A 13891-nucleotide genomic window follows, 5' to 3' on the forward strand; every position below is an offset into this window, starting at 1 on the left:
TGAACAATGCTAGAAATATAAGGATAAATTCATCTCAGTCAGTCCTTGTATTCAAAGAGCTTTAAATGCATCAACTCTGTTTTCTTTGAGTTAGATGATGTTATGTATTTGGATGAGCCAGAGTTGCCTTAGCGAGCTGGGCCAGGAGGCACTAGTACAACTTCATTCATTACTCTTGTCCCACTGGGATAAGTCCAGGTAGACCTCCTCCATCTGGTAACTGTGCTACTGGAAAGTGTGGCCCAAAGTCATCCTAACAGGGAAAGGGGCGGAAGGAGCCTTAAGCAGAATGTTTCAGGGCCTAAATTTAGAAGTAGCTTACTTCAGTTCTACCTAGCTTGTTGGTCAGATTGTGACAAATGTCTAACTGCAAAGAACCTTGAGAAGAACTGTCTTCCCGTGTGCTGGGGAAGAGGAACTGGGATGGTGAGCAGGCAGCACTTTTGCTGCCATGTAGCCAGAGATTAGTTTCTTCTGAATCCTTCAAAATATGTGTCAACATTGAAAATAAATGCCAATATTTTTCACAACCAGAAGGAAATGAAAATTTTTAGAATCATCATGATAATCTCAAAGAGAGTTATTGGTTTCTTTATGAATCTGTCAAGTCAAGGAAACTATATTAATATAATTTTTATCTGTGGGAAGATTAATAAAGTCTTGATAACTAATATTCATGTAAAAATCATATCTGGATCATCAGATCAGATCAGTTGCTCAGTTGTGTCCGACTCTTTATGACCCCATGAATCACAGCATGCCAGGCCTCTCTATCCATCACCAACTCCCGGAGTTCACTCAGACTCACGTCCATCGAGTCAGTGATGCCATCCAGCCATCTCATCCTCTGTTGTCCCCTTCTCCTCCTGCCCCCAATCCCTCCCAGCATCAGAGTCTTTTCCAATGAGTCAACATTTCTCATGACGAGGCCAAAGTACTGGAGTTTCAGCTTTAACATCATTCCTTCCAAAGAAATCCCAGGGCTGATCTCCTTCAGAATGGACTGGTTGGATCTCCTTGCAGTCCAAGGGACTCTCAAGAGTCTTCTCCAACACCACAGTTCAAAAGCATCAATTCTTCGGCACTCAGCCTTCTTCACAGTCCAACTCTCACATCCATACATGACCACAGGAATAACCATAGCCTTGACTAGACGAACCTTTGTTGGCAAAGTAATGTCTCTGCTTTTCAATATGCTATCTAGGTTGGTGATAACTTTCCTTCCAAGGAGTAAGCGTCTTTTAATTTCATGGCTGCAGTCACCATCTGTAGTGATTTTAGAGCCAAAATAAATAAATAAATAAATAAATAAAGTCTGACACTGTTTCCACTGTTTCCCCATCTATTTCCCATGAAGTGGTGGGACCGGATGCCATGATCTTCGTTTTCTGAACGTTGAGCTTTAAGCCAACTTTTTCACTCTCCACTTTCACTTTCATCAAGAGGCTTTTGAGTTCCTCTTCACTTTCTGCCATAAGGGTGGTGTCATCTGCATATCCGAGGTTATTGATATTTCTCCCGGCAATCTTGATTCCAGCTTGTGTTTCTTCCAGTCCAGAGTTTCTCATGATGTACTCTGCATAGAAGTTAAATAAACAGGGCGACAATATACAGCCTTGACGTACTCCTTTTCCTATTTGGAACCAGTCTGTTGTTCCATGTCCAGGTCTAACTGTTGCTTCCTGACCTGCATACAAATTTCTCAAGAGGCAGATCAGGTGGTCTGGTATTCCCATTTCTTTCAGAATTTTCCACAGTTGATTGTGATCCACAGAGTCAAAGGCTTTGGCATAGTCAATATACCTGAAGTAGATGTTTTTCTGGAACCCTCTTGCTTTTTCCATGAACCAGCAGATGTTGGCAATTTGATCTCTGGTTCCTCTGCCTTTTCTAAAACCAGCTTGAACATCAGGAAGTTCACGGTTCACATATTGCTGTAGCCTGGCTTGGAGAATTTTGAGCATTACTTTCCTAGTGTGTGAGATGAGTGCAATTGTGTGGTAGTTTGAGCAGTCTTTGGCATTGCCTTTCTTTGTGATTAGAATGAAAACTGACCTTTTCCAGTCCTATGGCCACTGCTGAGTCTTCCAAATTTGCTGGCATATTGAGTGCAGCACTTTCACAGCATCATCTTTCAGGATTTGGAATGGCTCAACTGGAATTCCATCACCTCCACTAGCTTTGTTTGTAGTGATGCTTTCTAAGGCCCACTTGACTTCACATTCCAGGATGTCTGGCTCTAGGTGAGTGATCACACCATCGTGATTATCTGGGTTGTGAAGATCTTTATTGTACAGTTCTTCTGTGTATTCTTGCCATCTCTTCTTAATATCTTCTGCTTCTGTTAGGTCCATACCATTTCTGTCCTTTATCGAGCTCATCTTTGCATGAAATGTTCCCTTGGTATCTCTGATTTTCTTGAAGAGATCCCTAGTCTTTCCCATTCTGTTGTATTCCTCTATTTCTTTGCATTGATCGGTGAAGAAGGCTTTCTTATCTCTTCTTGCTATTCTTTGGAACTCTGTATTCAGATGTTTATATCTTTCCTTTTCTCCTTTGCTTTTCACTTCTCTTCTTTTCACAGCTATTTGTAAGGCCTCCCCAGACAGCCATTTTGCTTTTTTGCATTTCTTTTCTATGGGAATGGTCTTGATCCCTGTCTCCTGTACAATGTCATGAACCTCATTCCATAGTTCATCATAGTCAACATAATTGTTTTTTCTGCATCATAATAGTTAAAGCAAGACTCCTTGGAAAGTTATTCTAATCCTTGAAACCTTATTCTAATCCTTAGTCATGTCTTTTATGGAGTGGGTTGAATTGTGTCTCCCAAAAAGACACATTTATGTCCTAATCTCTGGAACCTGTTAATGTGATCTTATTCAGAAGATCAAGTTAAAAAAAGGTTATACTGGGTTAGGACGGTCTCTACATCCAATGACTGTCATCTTTATAAGAGAAAGGAGAGAGAAATTTGGACACATAGCAAGAAAGAAGGCCATGTGAAGTCAAAGTCAGAGACTGGAGTGATTTAAGCCAGGGCATGTCAAGGATTGTCGACAACTATCAGAAGCCAGGACAGAGGCACAGGTTGGATTCTCCCTCAGAGCCTCCATAAGGAAGCAATCTTGCTGACAACTCAGTTTCACACTTGTAGCCTCAAGAACTGTGACAGAATAAATTTCTATTGTTTGAAGGCACCAAATTTGTAGTAATTTGTTATGGAAGCTCTAGGAAACTTTGTACCTTGATTTGCAAAGAAATTGATCTTTAGGAGAGACGTACCATCTTTGGGCTCCTACTGTGTACAGACACTTAGACATTGGTGATACATAGGTGGGTATAAGGAACTTGCAAATTAGTGGAGGTGAAAAACATGTAAATAGACATTTGAATTCAACTGTGGGAAAACATTTTTATATTTCCAAATCTTCAGCTAAAAAAAGAAAAATATCAAAAATTATGTTTTACATTGTCACCTCTTATTCTTCCTTCATATAGATACTGGTGCTGATAATTATTTGACTGCTTTTGGAATTATCCTTCATATTATATCTGCTAAAATGTGAGACCAAATAATTGTCAGTTCATTACTGAAGAACTACTGTGATACTATAATGGGGTCCTGACTCCATGAATGTGTTACTCTTGGCATTTTATGGTTTTATTTTTGACCTAACTTTGCTACACAAGTGATTAACTACTGTTTTCAAATCCTAGGATTCTCTAATGGACCAAATAAAATGAACTCAATGAATCTCATTGGCTCAATTTTGACAGTACAGGTAGAAAATGTCACATTAAATTTGTCATGTTCAAATATTTATGCAGTCATACAGTTCCCAAAGCAAGAAAAGATAAAGAGGAATTTTCAAACAAGTCAGCTCTGGTTTGGCATATAAAGTCAAATCTAGTTCAACTCAATTCATGGGAGTATAGTATATACTGGTATATATACCAGTCAGCTACAGATAATTTACAACAGGTTACAGTGAAGTTCATTTGCAGTCCATGTATCACAGGTCACCAAGGAAGTGCTGTAAACCTAAATTACAAGATGGCCTAGCACATAGCAGATACTTAGGTCAAAAAATACCAAGAAAACAAAACTGCCTAATAGCTCATCTCTACCTTCTCTCAGGAGGTCCCCAAAGTCATTATACTTCTCAAGAACTCTATTGGCTCCTATACGGTCATTCCACCTACTCTGTCTGCACTTGCCACTATGTAAACCACTTCTTAAATCTGCTGCTCTTTGCAGGAGGGGCCTCAGAATCCTTCTAAATACCTTGCAGAAGATACCTTATATCTTCCCCAGACCCCCATAAATCCAATCCATCTTGGGCTACAGCTGATGACCTATTCTTGCAACATAGGTAACCTGACTTAAGTATCAATCTAAGGGGTTTCACTACCAGAATTCATCTCAACTGTTATATTAATAGCACTTTCTCTTCCACAGGAGGCAGATAAACCATTCTGCTTTTATAATAATGATTGAGAGCTTAACATTGATATCTCCTCCACTCCTTTCCAGCTCTGATCTTGCTTAACTTGGTTGAGATAATTCGGGTTGATGAGGGGAGGCAGAGTGAAGGTGTGATGGCAAAGAAAGGGTGCAAATATTTTTAAGCATCAGCATCAGTCCTGTGCTAAATGTTGTGCTCACCTCTTTAGATTTTGTTTCACTTAATTGGGGCAACAAGCCCATAAAGTTGTCTTGTTAGTCCCACCTTCCCATTGAAAGAAACATAGGGGTTAAGTAACATGCTCCAAACCACACTGCTGTTAAGAACTGAAGCAATGACTTGAGTATAATTTCAAGGTCCTTGATATTTTTCCACAATGTTCCTCTTTGAGACACATTATCTAAGGATGCCCAGCTTCTTCAGTTAAAGTCACCTCTACCTCACTCCAGCCCCAGGGCCCTTCCTCTGTTCCTAAGAAGATCACGAGGCACACTTTTTTGAATGACTCTGTTCCATTTCTCTTGGGACCAAAACCTCAATCTAGTAACCCTTCTGTATTCCCTTAGAATATGCTCATGTGACCCTGGATTGCATTTAGAGAGATGAAGTCAAGACCTTGGTAATGACTACGTATTCATATCTACCTTTTGATTATATAGTTATACTTACATAAATGGGTATCTACTGTTGTGAAAATGCTTTTGAATGATTCTGAAGTTGTGCCAGGGAGCACTGACAGTAGGTATGCTGGGAGCTGTCTGATTTCCTTGTCTTGGATTCTTGCTAAACCTTTATCAAGAATTCACACAACGAAGAGGAAAAATATTAATGAAACCTTTATTCCCACTGTCATTCCTTAACTATTCTCCAGACCTAGGGAAGTGCAACTACATCTTTTTTTGTTGTTGTTAACTACATCTTTAAATAGCCTTCCTTCAAGGCTGGTTGGCAAATAAAGTGTTATCAGTGCACAAGTAAGGTAAAGTTAAAGTAAGTAAGGTAAAATGTCAAGTAAAAAGGATGGTGTACTCGGGCAGAGAAGTTGTAGAAAAGCCAACTTCTCTGGTGGGTACAGACAGCGCAATGGTAAAGAACCTGCCTGCCAGTGGAGGAGACACTGGTTTGATCCCTGGATCGAGAAGATCCCCTGGAGTAGGAAATGGCAACCTACTCCATTTTTCTTGCTTGGAAAAATCCCATGGACAGAGAAGCCTGGCAGGCTACAGTCCATGGAGTCATGAAGGGTCAGATATATACCCAAGCAGAGAAGTTGTAGAAAAGTCAGCAAGTGCCACCAATGAATTTTAAAGTGAGTTTGGTAGACAGGCATCAAAACCTTTAAAGCATAGGCATTTATTGAATTTTATTGTTGAGTTTCACAGAACTCCAAAGACAATGTGATTAAGTTGTTACTCTTGGGAAGGATTTTCCAGGTGAAATGTCTGAGCCACATATTAAGGAACCATGGGATTACAACTAAAATGGATCTGCTTTTACCTTAGTACTTCGCAAATACTCTAACATGGTATTAGAAATCATGGATAGAAAATACAAGAGTTCTAAAAGAAGCCACATGTACCAGTGCTTTAAAGTGGGGATGATAATAGAAACAGAAAGCTCCATTTGCAATAGTTCAGTGAAGGAGACACTGAACTGTTCAAGCTCACCCCTACTTATACATCATGGGTTATTTTGTGTGAGAGGAGACATATATTCTAAACAGTGTTTTCCAAATCTGATTTAATAAAATCATGTAGGGGAGAGCTGTCAAAAATACAGATTCTCCCAGATATTCTGATTTACCAAAAAGTAAATCAGAAGTATTTGTTTTTGCTGTTGCTGTTTTGACTTTGGTGATCCACAGGTTTGGGAATAACTGTGGTAAAAGATTTAGGCTATTTTGCTACTCTTAAGCATGAGTTAGGCAAATCTCATCCATCTTCTGTGTCTAAATCAATGGACCGGGAAAGAAGCATTAGAAGAGTTTCAAAGATTGATTCTAAGACATTCTTCCAGTAATAACAGGCTGGGGTACGGGTTCAGGGAGATAATACACACAAGAAGAGGAATCACTCAGTAATAAAGTGCTATTATCTTGAGTAACTTTCAACTTCTCTACTATTTTAGCCTGGAAAATAATAGCATAAAGATGCTTTAGTTTCTCTCTAGCACATATTACAATTTCAGCCAATGCTGTGAGAGGACAGTAGGACTTATAAGGTTAAGACAATCACTATGTTAATATAATGTGCTTGAAACTCTCATTTCTTGGCTTGCAAGAATGTGTATCATGCAAAGCATGATGTCATAAGGCCCTGGACTGGTTTTGGGAAGAGCAGGACAGGGGTATCAGGGAAAAGCCAATTTAAAATGGCAAAGAAAGATTATTTTTTAGAAGACTGGAGAACTGTTTGTGACCCTCCAATTCAGTATGGATTTGAGAGTTGGACTATAAAGAAAGCTGAGTGCAAAAGAATTGATGCTTTTAAACTGTGGTGTTGGAGAAGACTCTTGAGAGTCCCTTGGACTGCAAGGAGATCCAACCAGTCCATCCTAAAGGAAACCAGTCCTAAACACTCATTGGAAGGACTGATGCTGAAGCTGAAGCTCCAATACTTTGGCCACCTGATGCGAAGAACTGACTCATTGGAAAAGACCCTGATGCTGGGAAAGATAGAAGGTAGGAGGAGAAGGAGGCAACAGAGGATGAGATTGTTTGATGGCATCATTGACTCAATGCACATGAGTTTGAATAAACTCCGGAAGTCAGCAATGGACAGGGAGGTCTGGTGTGCTGCAGTTCATGGGGTCACAGAGTCGGATATTGACTGAGTGACTGAACTGAACTGAATTCATTTCCTCCTTTAGCTCATGGAGCCATTGCTACTGCCTCTAACAAGAGAAAAGGTTCTGCTTTTCTTTTAATATTGTCTGAACATGGTGGATTTGTTATTTCTGGCTTGTATAACAGCTAGCTCCCTCTTAAAATACTCAAGGTTCTTCCTAGGAAAGCTGTTTAGATCCTGAGTCATCTTTGAGTCATGGATCAATTTGAAAATTCTGCCAAGAAACACAGACTCCAGACTTTGCATGCAGTTCCAGGGACGTGTGTATCCCAGCTTAAGAACTAGCAGTGGGGTTTTCTTTCCATTCCACCAAATGAATTTTAGTTGATTGCAAAACGACTGTTACACTGCAAAGATCAGAATCTGGCCTCAAATATAGCTATGTAAGTATAGCTATGAAACACTGAATCTGTATTAAGCACTTAAAATGTGCTTAACATTACTTGACGTTACTGTTATAGTCAATCTCACTTTAATCTTTAAAGATTGCACAGGTGAAGGTACTCAGTTACTCAAGATTAAGTAACTTTTCCAGAGTCACACTTTTTCAGTCACAAACCTGAACTGACTTTAAAGCTATTATCTAACCACCACCTACTCCAGTTTTCCCACCTTGGAATGAAAAATTTGCTTTCTACTTACAACAAATTTTCAAGTAATGATATATATTGGATGATATCCAACATTAATTCTAACCACTCATCCTTCTAAAACTCAAACATACATTCTCAGTTATAGAATCAACATGGCCAATGTAGTAATTGAGGTCATTCTTACCTAATATAGTACATCATAAGCTTCTTGAAAGCAGAAACGATGTATGCTTCACTATTCCTGCTCACACAGCATGTCTCAGACATAGGGAGAAGCTCAGTGTCAAACATAATTTATTGGCTCCTCTCAGTTCTCAGTAAAGGATGACATAGCTTTCCAGATAAAACCTATGAGAACCCTTTTGTAACAATTTTAATAGGTCTGTTTTATTTGGTTTCTTCTACATGTCATACATCCAGCTCATTAAAAAAGCAGCCATTGGTCCTTAAGCTTTACATGACACTGAACAAGGTAACTTTACTGCAAAGTTTGAAATGCTTGACTCAATACTAAATATTATGTTTAATACAGTATGGGGTCTTTCCAAGGGTTGTACATCACTGGGCAGATTTGATCATTGGTTAGCTGTAACACTAGGATCCTTAAAAATACCTTTCTTAAGAGTCTAGAAAATTCTTGGTTCCAATTAACCAACTAAAAAGTGCTTCTCTTCATCAACTTTAAAAGCCTCACCTTCTTTTAATCAAAAACCCCAATTAACATGCCCATTTCTTGACTGCTAAAGGGCCATGCATGAATATGAATGCATATCTTGATGCCTGTTGACTGCATTTTAACAGGTGTTATCACTTTGATAAATTTCCTAAGTCTCATGTTTCTGTCACCTGATATATAATCTAGTCACCGAAAAAACTGGTTATCTCGAATATTCAATCTCATTTTCATGCCAACCAAATAAGCCACAGAATAGCTAGTAATTAAAAGTATTCAAACATGGATAATTTTAGCAGCCACTTAAATAACATAGATGCTAGAGGCTAATGGGTAGGGGAGCATACTAACTATTCATATTTTAAAATTTTTAAGTATAATTTTTACAGAATTACATCAACAGCATTGTTTAGTACAAGACATTAGAAGCCAATTATTTTTAGTACATGTGTGATACTTCTAAGCACATGAAGTATGTTTAGGGGAGGAATACCTTAAGAAACATCACTCTAGTAAGGAAGTACTTTTCTCATAGGTTTGGACATGGAACCAGCACATCAGGGTAAGTTTTTTTTTTTTAAGAAATGCTTAAAGAAACGAAATCATATTTGGTATTTTAATTTGCATGTTTGAATGCATTTTTTTTTAGTAATGAGGAGGGGACAAAAGAACAGAAGCTTTTAACATAGTAAGAATTAGCTATTATTTTTTAATTTGCTGTGGGTTATACACACAAATTAGGGCTTTCCTCATAGCTCAGTCAGTAAAGAAACTGCCTGCAGTTCAGGAGACCTGGGTTCAATTCCTGGGTCAGAAAGATCCCCCGGAGAAGGAAACAGCAACCCACTCCAGTAGTCTTGCCTGGAGAATACCACGGAGAGGAGCCTGGCAGGCTACAGTCCATGGAGTCACAAGAGTCGGACACGACTTAGTGACTAAACCACCATACACACAAATTACTCAAGATGCTGGTGTTCAAGTTGAGTTCATCTAGGCTAGTTTGTTTATATTTTTTCTGGCTGATTCCTAACTTTAAAAGAGTAAGTGCTCAAGTAATTGCTGTTTTGTAAACAGTTTTTGCATTCAACTAAAATTTAAGAAATATGTTAGAAAGATTTCTTATTCATTTCTGAGTAGACTTTTACCCTAATTCCCAAATACCCTCTTCCAATAACACAACAGAAGACTGTACACATGGACATTACCAGATGGTCAATACCGAAATCAGATTGATTATATTCTTTGCAGCCAAAGATGGAACTCTATATAGTCAGAAAAATCAAGACTGTGAGCTGACTGTGGCTCAGATCATGAACTCTTTATTGCCAAATTCAGACTTAAATTGAAGAAAGTAGGGAAAACCACTAGACCATTCAGGTATGACCTACATCAAATGGCCGATGATTATACAGTGGAAGTGATAAATAGATTTAAGGGACTAGATCTGATAGAGTGCCTGATGAACTATGGATGGAGGTTTGTGACATTGTACAGGAGACAGAGATCAAGACTATCCCCAAGAAAAAGAAATGTAAAAAAGCAAAATGGCTGTCTGAGGAGGCCTTACAAATAGCTGTGAAAAGAAGAGAAGCCAAAAGCAAAGAAGAAAAGGAAAGATATAAGCATCTGAATGCAGAGTTCCAAAGAATAGAAAGGAGAGATAAGAAAGCCTTCCTCAGCGATCAATGCAAAGAAATAAAGGAAAACAATAGAATGGGAAAGACTAGACATCTCTTCAAGAAAATTAGAGATACCAAAGAAACATTTCATGCAAAGATGGGCTCAATAAAGGACAGAAATGGTATGGACCTAACAGAAGCAGAAGATATTAAGAGGTGGCAAGAATACACAGAACTGTACAAAAAAGATCTTCACAACCCATATAATCACGATGGTGTGATCACTCACCTAGAGCCAGACATCCTAGAATGTGAAGTCAAGTGGGCCTTAGTAAGCATCACTATGAACAAAGCTAGTAGAGGTGATGGAATTCCAGTTGAGCTATTCCAAATCCTAAAAGGTGATGCTGTGAAAGTGCTGCACTCAATATGCCAGCAAATTTGGAAAACTCAGGAGTGGCCACAGGACTGGAAAAGATCAGTTTTCATTCCAATCACAAAGAAAGGCAATGCCAAAGAATGCTCAAACTACCGCACAATTGCACTCATCTCACACGCTGGTAAAGTAATGCTCAAAATTCTCCAAGCCAGGCTTCAGCAATACGTGAACCGTGAACTTTCTGATGTTCAAGCTGGTTTTAGAAAAGGCAGAGGAACCAGACATCAAATTGCCAACATCTGCTGGATCATCGAAAAAGCAAGAGTTCCAGGAAAACATCTACTTCTGCTTTATTGACTATGCCAAAGCCTTTGACTGTGTGGATCACAATAAACTGTGGAAAATTCTGAGAGATGGGAATACCAGACCACCTGACCTGCCTCTTGAGAAACCTATATGCAGGTCAGGAAGCAACAGTTAGAACTGGACATGGAATAACAGACTGTTTTCAAATAGGAAAAGGAGTACGTCAAGGTTGTGTATCGTCACCCTGCTTATTTAACTTATATGCAGCTTATTTAACTTATATACGGAGTACATCATGAGAAACGCTGGGCTGGAGGAAGCACAATCTGGAATCAAGATTGCTGAGAAATATCAATAACCTCAGATAGGCAGATGACCCTACCCTCATGGCAGAAAGTGAACAACTAAAGAGCCTCTTGATGAAAGTGAAAGAGTGAAAAAGTTGGCTTAAAGCTCAACATTCAGAAAACTAAAATCATGGTATCTGGTCCCATCACTTCATGGCTAATAGATGGGGGAAACAGTGGAAACAGTAGCTGACTTTATTTTTCTGGGCTCCAAAATCACTGCAGATGGTGATTGCAGTCATGAACTAAAAGACTCCTTGGAAGGAAAGTTTTGAACCTAGACAGCATATTAAAAAGCAGAGATGTTATTTTGCCAACAAAGGTCTGTCAAGACTATGGTTTTTCCAGTTGTCATGCATGGATGTGAGTTGGACTATAAAGCTGAGTGCCTAAGAATTGATGCTTTTGAACTGTGGTGCTGGAGAAGACTCTTGGACTGCAAGGTGATCCAACCAGTCCATCCTAAAGATCAGTCCTGGTGTTCATTGCTAAGACTGCTGTTGAAGCTGAAAGTCCAATACTTTGGCCACCTGATGCGAAGAGCTGACTCATTGGAAAAGACCCTGATGTTGGGAAAGTTTGAAGGCAGAAGGAGAAGGGGATGACAGAGGATGAGATGGTTGGATGGCATCACCCACTCAATGGAGATAAGAATTTGAGTAATCTCCGGGAGTTGGGATGGACAGGGAGGCCTGGTGTGCTGTGGTCTACAGTGTTGCGAAGAGTTGGACATGACTGAGCGACTCAACTGAATTCCTGAACAGCCTTGGTGTGTTATTGATGGTTTCAGATGTATATAATTTGAGGTTATGTGGTGACTGTTTCAATCAAAACTGTCAGCAAAAAATATACTCACAACAGACTATTAACCAACTAGAAAGTAACATATACCTTCTGTCATCTTGCTGTTTACTTAAGTATCACGTGTGAGGTACAATCACAAGTCAGTACTTATCCCAGAAAGGAGAGAGTACTTAATTGTAAACAAAATGGAGTCTTACATTTATGTAAACCATTTTGTGGTTTAACTTTTACTTCTAGAACAGAAATGCACCCTAGGGAAAAACACAAAATAATGCTCTTTGCTTTTATATGAATTAAAATCCAGAGTTTGTGTTTGAAAACAGTAATAAGCATTAAACAGCACTTCTGTGTTGTTGTATATGCACATTTGCTTTAAAGCAGACTGTACAAACATAAGAAACTGTTTTATCAAATTTAAAATTACTTTTTGTTAACAACACGCTGCTTTGCCCATGGAAACCTTTCTACGTAGTTTAAGGCTATATAATCTTACTGCTAATCAATCATAAACCACACCCATCATTCCCTCCAAAATTATAAGCTAAATTTATAAACAAAATTCACTGTAACTTTGCATTCAAATATTTAAGCAAATGAGTCAAATTAAGTCTCTGTACACAAAAATTTACATGACACAGAGGAGATAAACTTTCTAAGTTATGACAGTTACCTAAAACTTATCTTTGGAATGGGTCATATGCAACAAAATGAAAGATGCTTTGTTTCTCAATGTGTATCAATGAATTCATTTTCAAACCCTGAGAATATATTACCAATTCAAAAAATACGATCATAACTAATATGCTTAATATGCAGTTATATTACTTAGAGTTTTGCCCACTCTTAGCAAAGAACTTGATTTAATGCAACTGAAAAGAATGATTCTAATCACTTAAAACTGAAAGTTACAGATCTTTACCTTTTCATTATACAACTTAATGTAACCAATCCTATTATCAAAAAATTTTCTTTCCAAGTTCTAGAAGTCATTACTCTAGGATATTAAAATTAGTAATAACCCGAGGACAAACTACAGATTGCTAGACACATCTGATAAAGAATTGTTATCTAAGATACGAAAAGAACTCTTAAAATAGGAAAACAAACTACTGGGCCAAAGAGCTTATTAGACACCATGTTAAAGATAAACAGATTGCAAATTAATACTAAAGATTCAAGTTACCATAATGAGATTTAACTGCACGCCTATCAGAACAGCCAAAACCCAGACACTGATAAATGCTGGTGAAGATATGGAATAGAAACTCTTTCAATGCTGTAGGAATACAAAATCGTACAACCATTTTGGAAGAGTTTGATGATTTCTTACAAAACCAAATATATATTCTTATATATTACCTACCCAAGTTGAAAACTTAATTCCAAACAAATCTCCTAATGTTTGTAACAGCTTTATTCATAACTGCCCAAACTTGCAAGCAACCAAGATATCCTTCAGTAGGTGTATGGAATAAACTATGGCACATCCAGAAAATGGATTATTCAAGACTAAAAAAAATGAGCTGTCAAGCCATGAAAAGGCATGAAGAAAACTTAAGTTGATTACTAAGCGTAAGAAGCCAATTTGAAAAGGTTGGATATGTAATGTACAATTCCACATATAACATTTTGGAAAAGGAAAAATTATAGCAGCAGTAAAAAGGTCAGTAGTTGGCAGTTGTATATTATGATGGATTTGTCACTATAGATTTGTGCAAATTCAGAAAACACCAAAGGTTGACTATAATTTATGGACTTTGTTAATATAGGTTCATACTGTAACAAAATGTTATCACTCTAGTGGTCGATGTTGGTAATACAGCAATGTATGTGGTGTGGGTAAAGAGGGTGCATG

This window comes from Bos indicus, chromosome 8 (assembly GCF_029378745.1).
Source record: "Bos indicus isolate NIAB-ARS_2022 breed Sahiwal x Tharparkar chromosome 8, NIAB-ARS_B.indTharparkar_mat_pri_1.0, whole genome shotgun sequence".
In the NCBI taxonomy this organism is placed as follows: Eukaryota; Metazoa; Chordata; class Mammalia; order Artiodactyla; family Bovidae; genus Bos; species Bos indicus.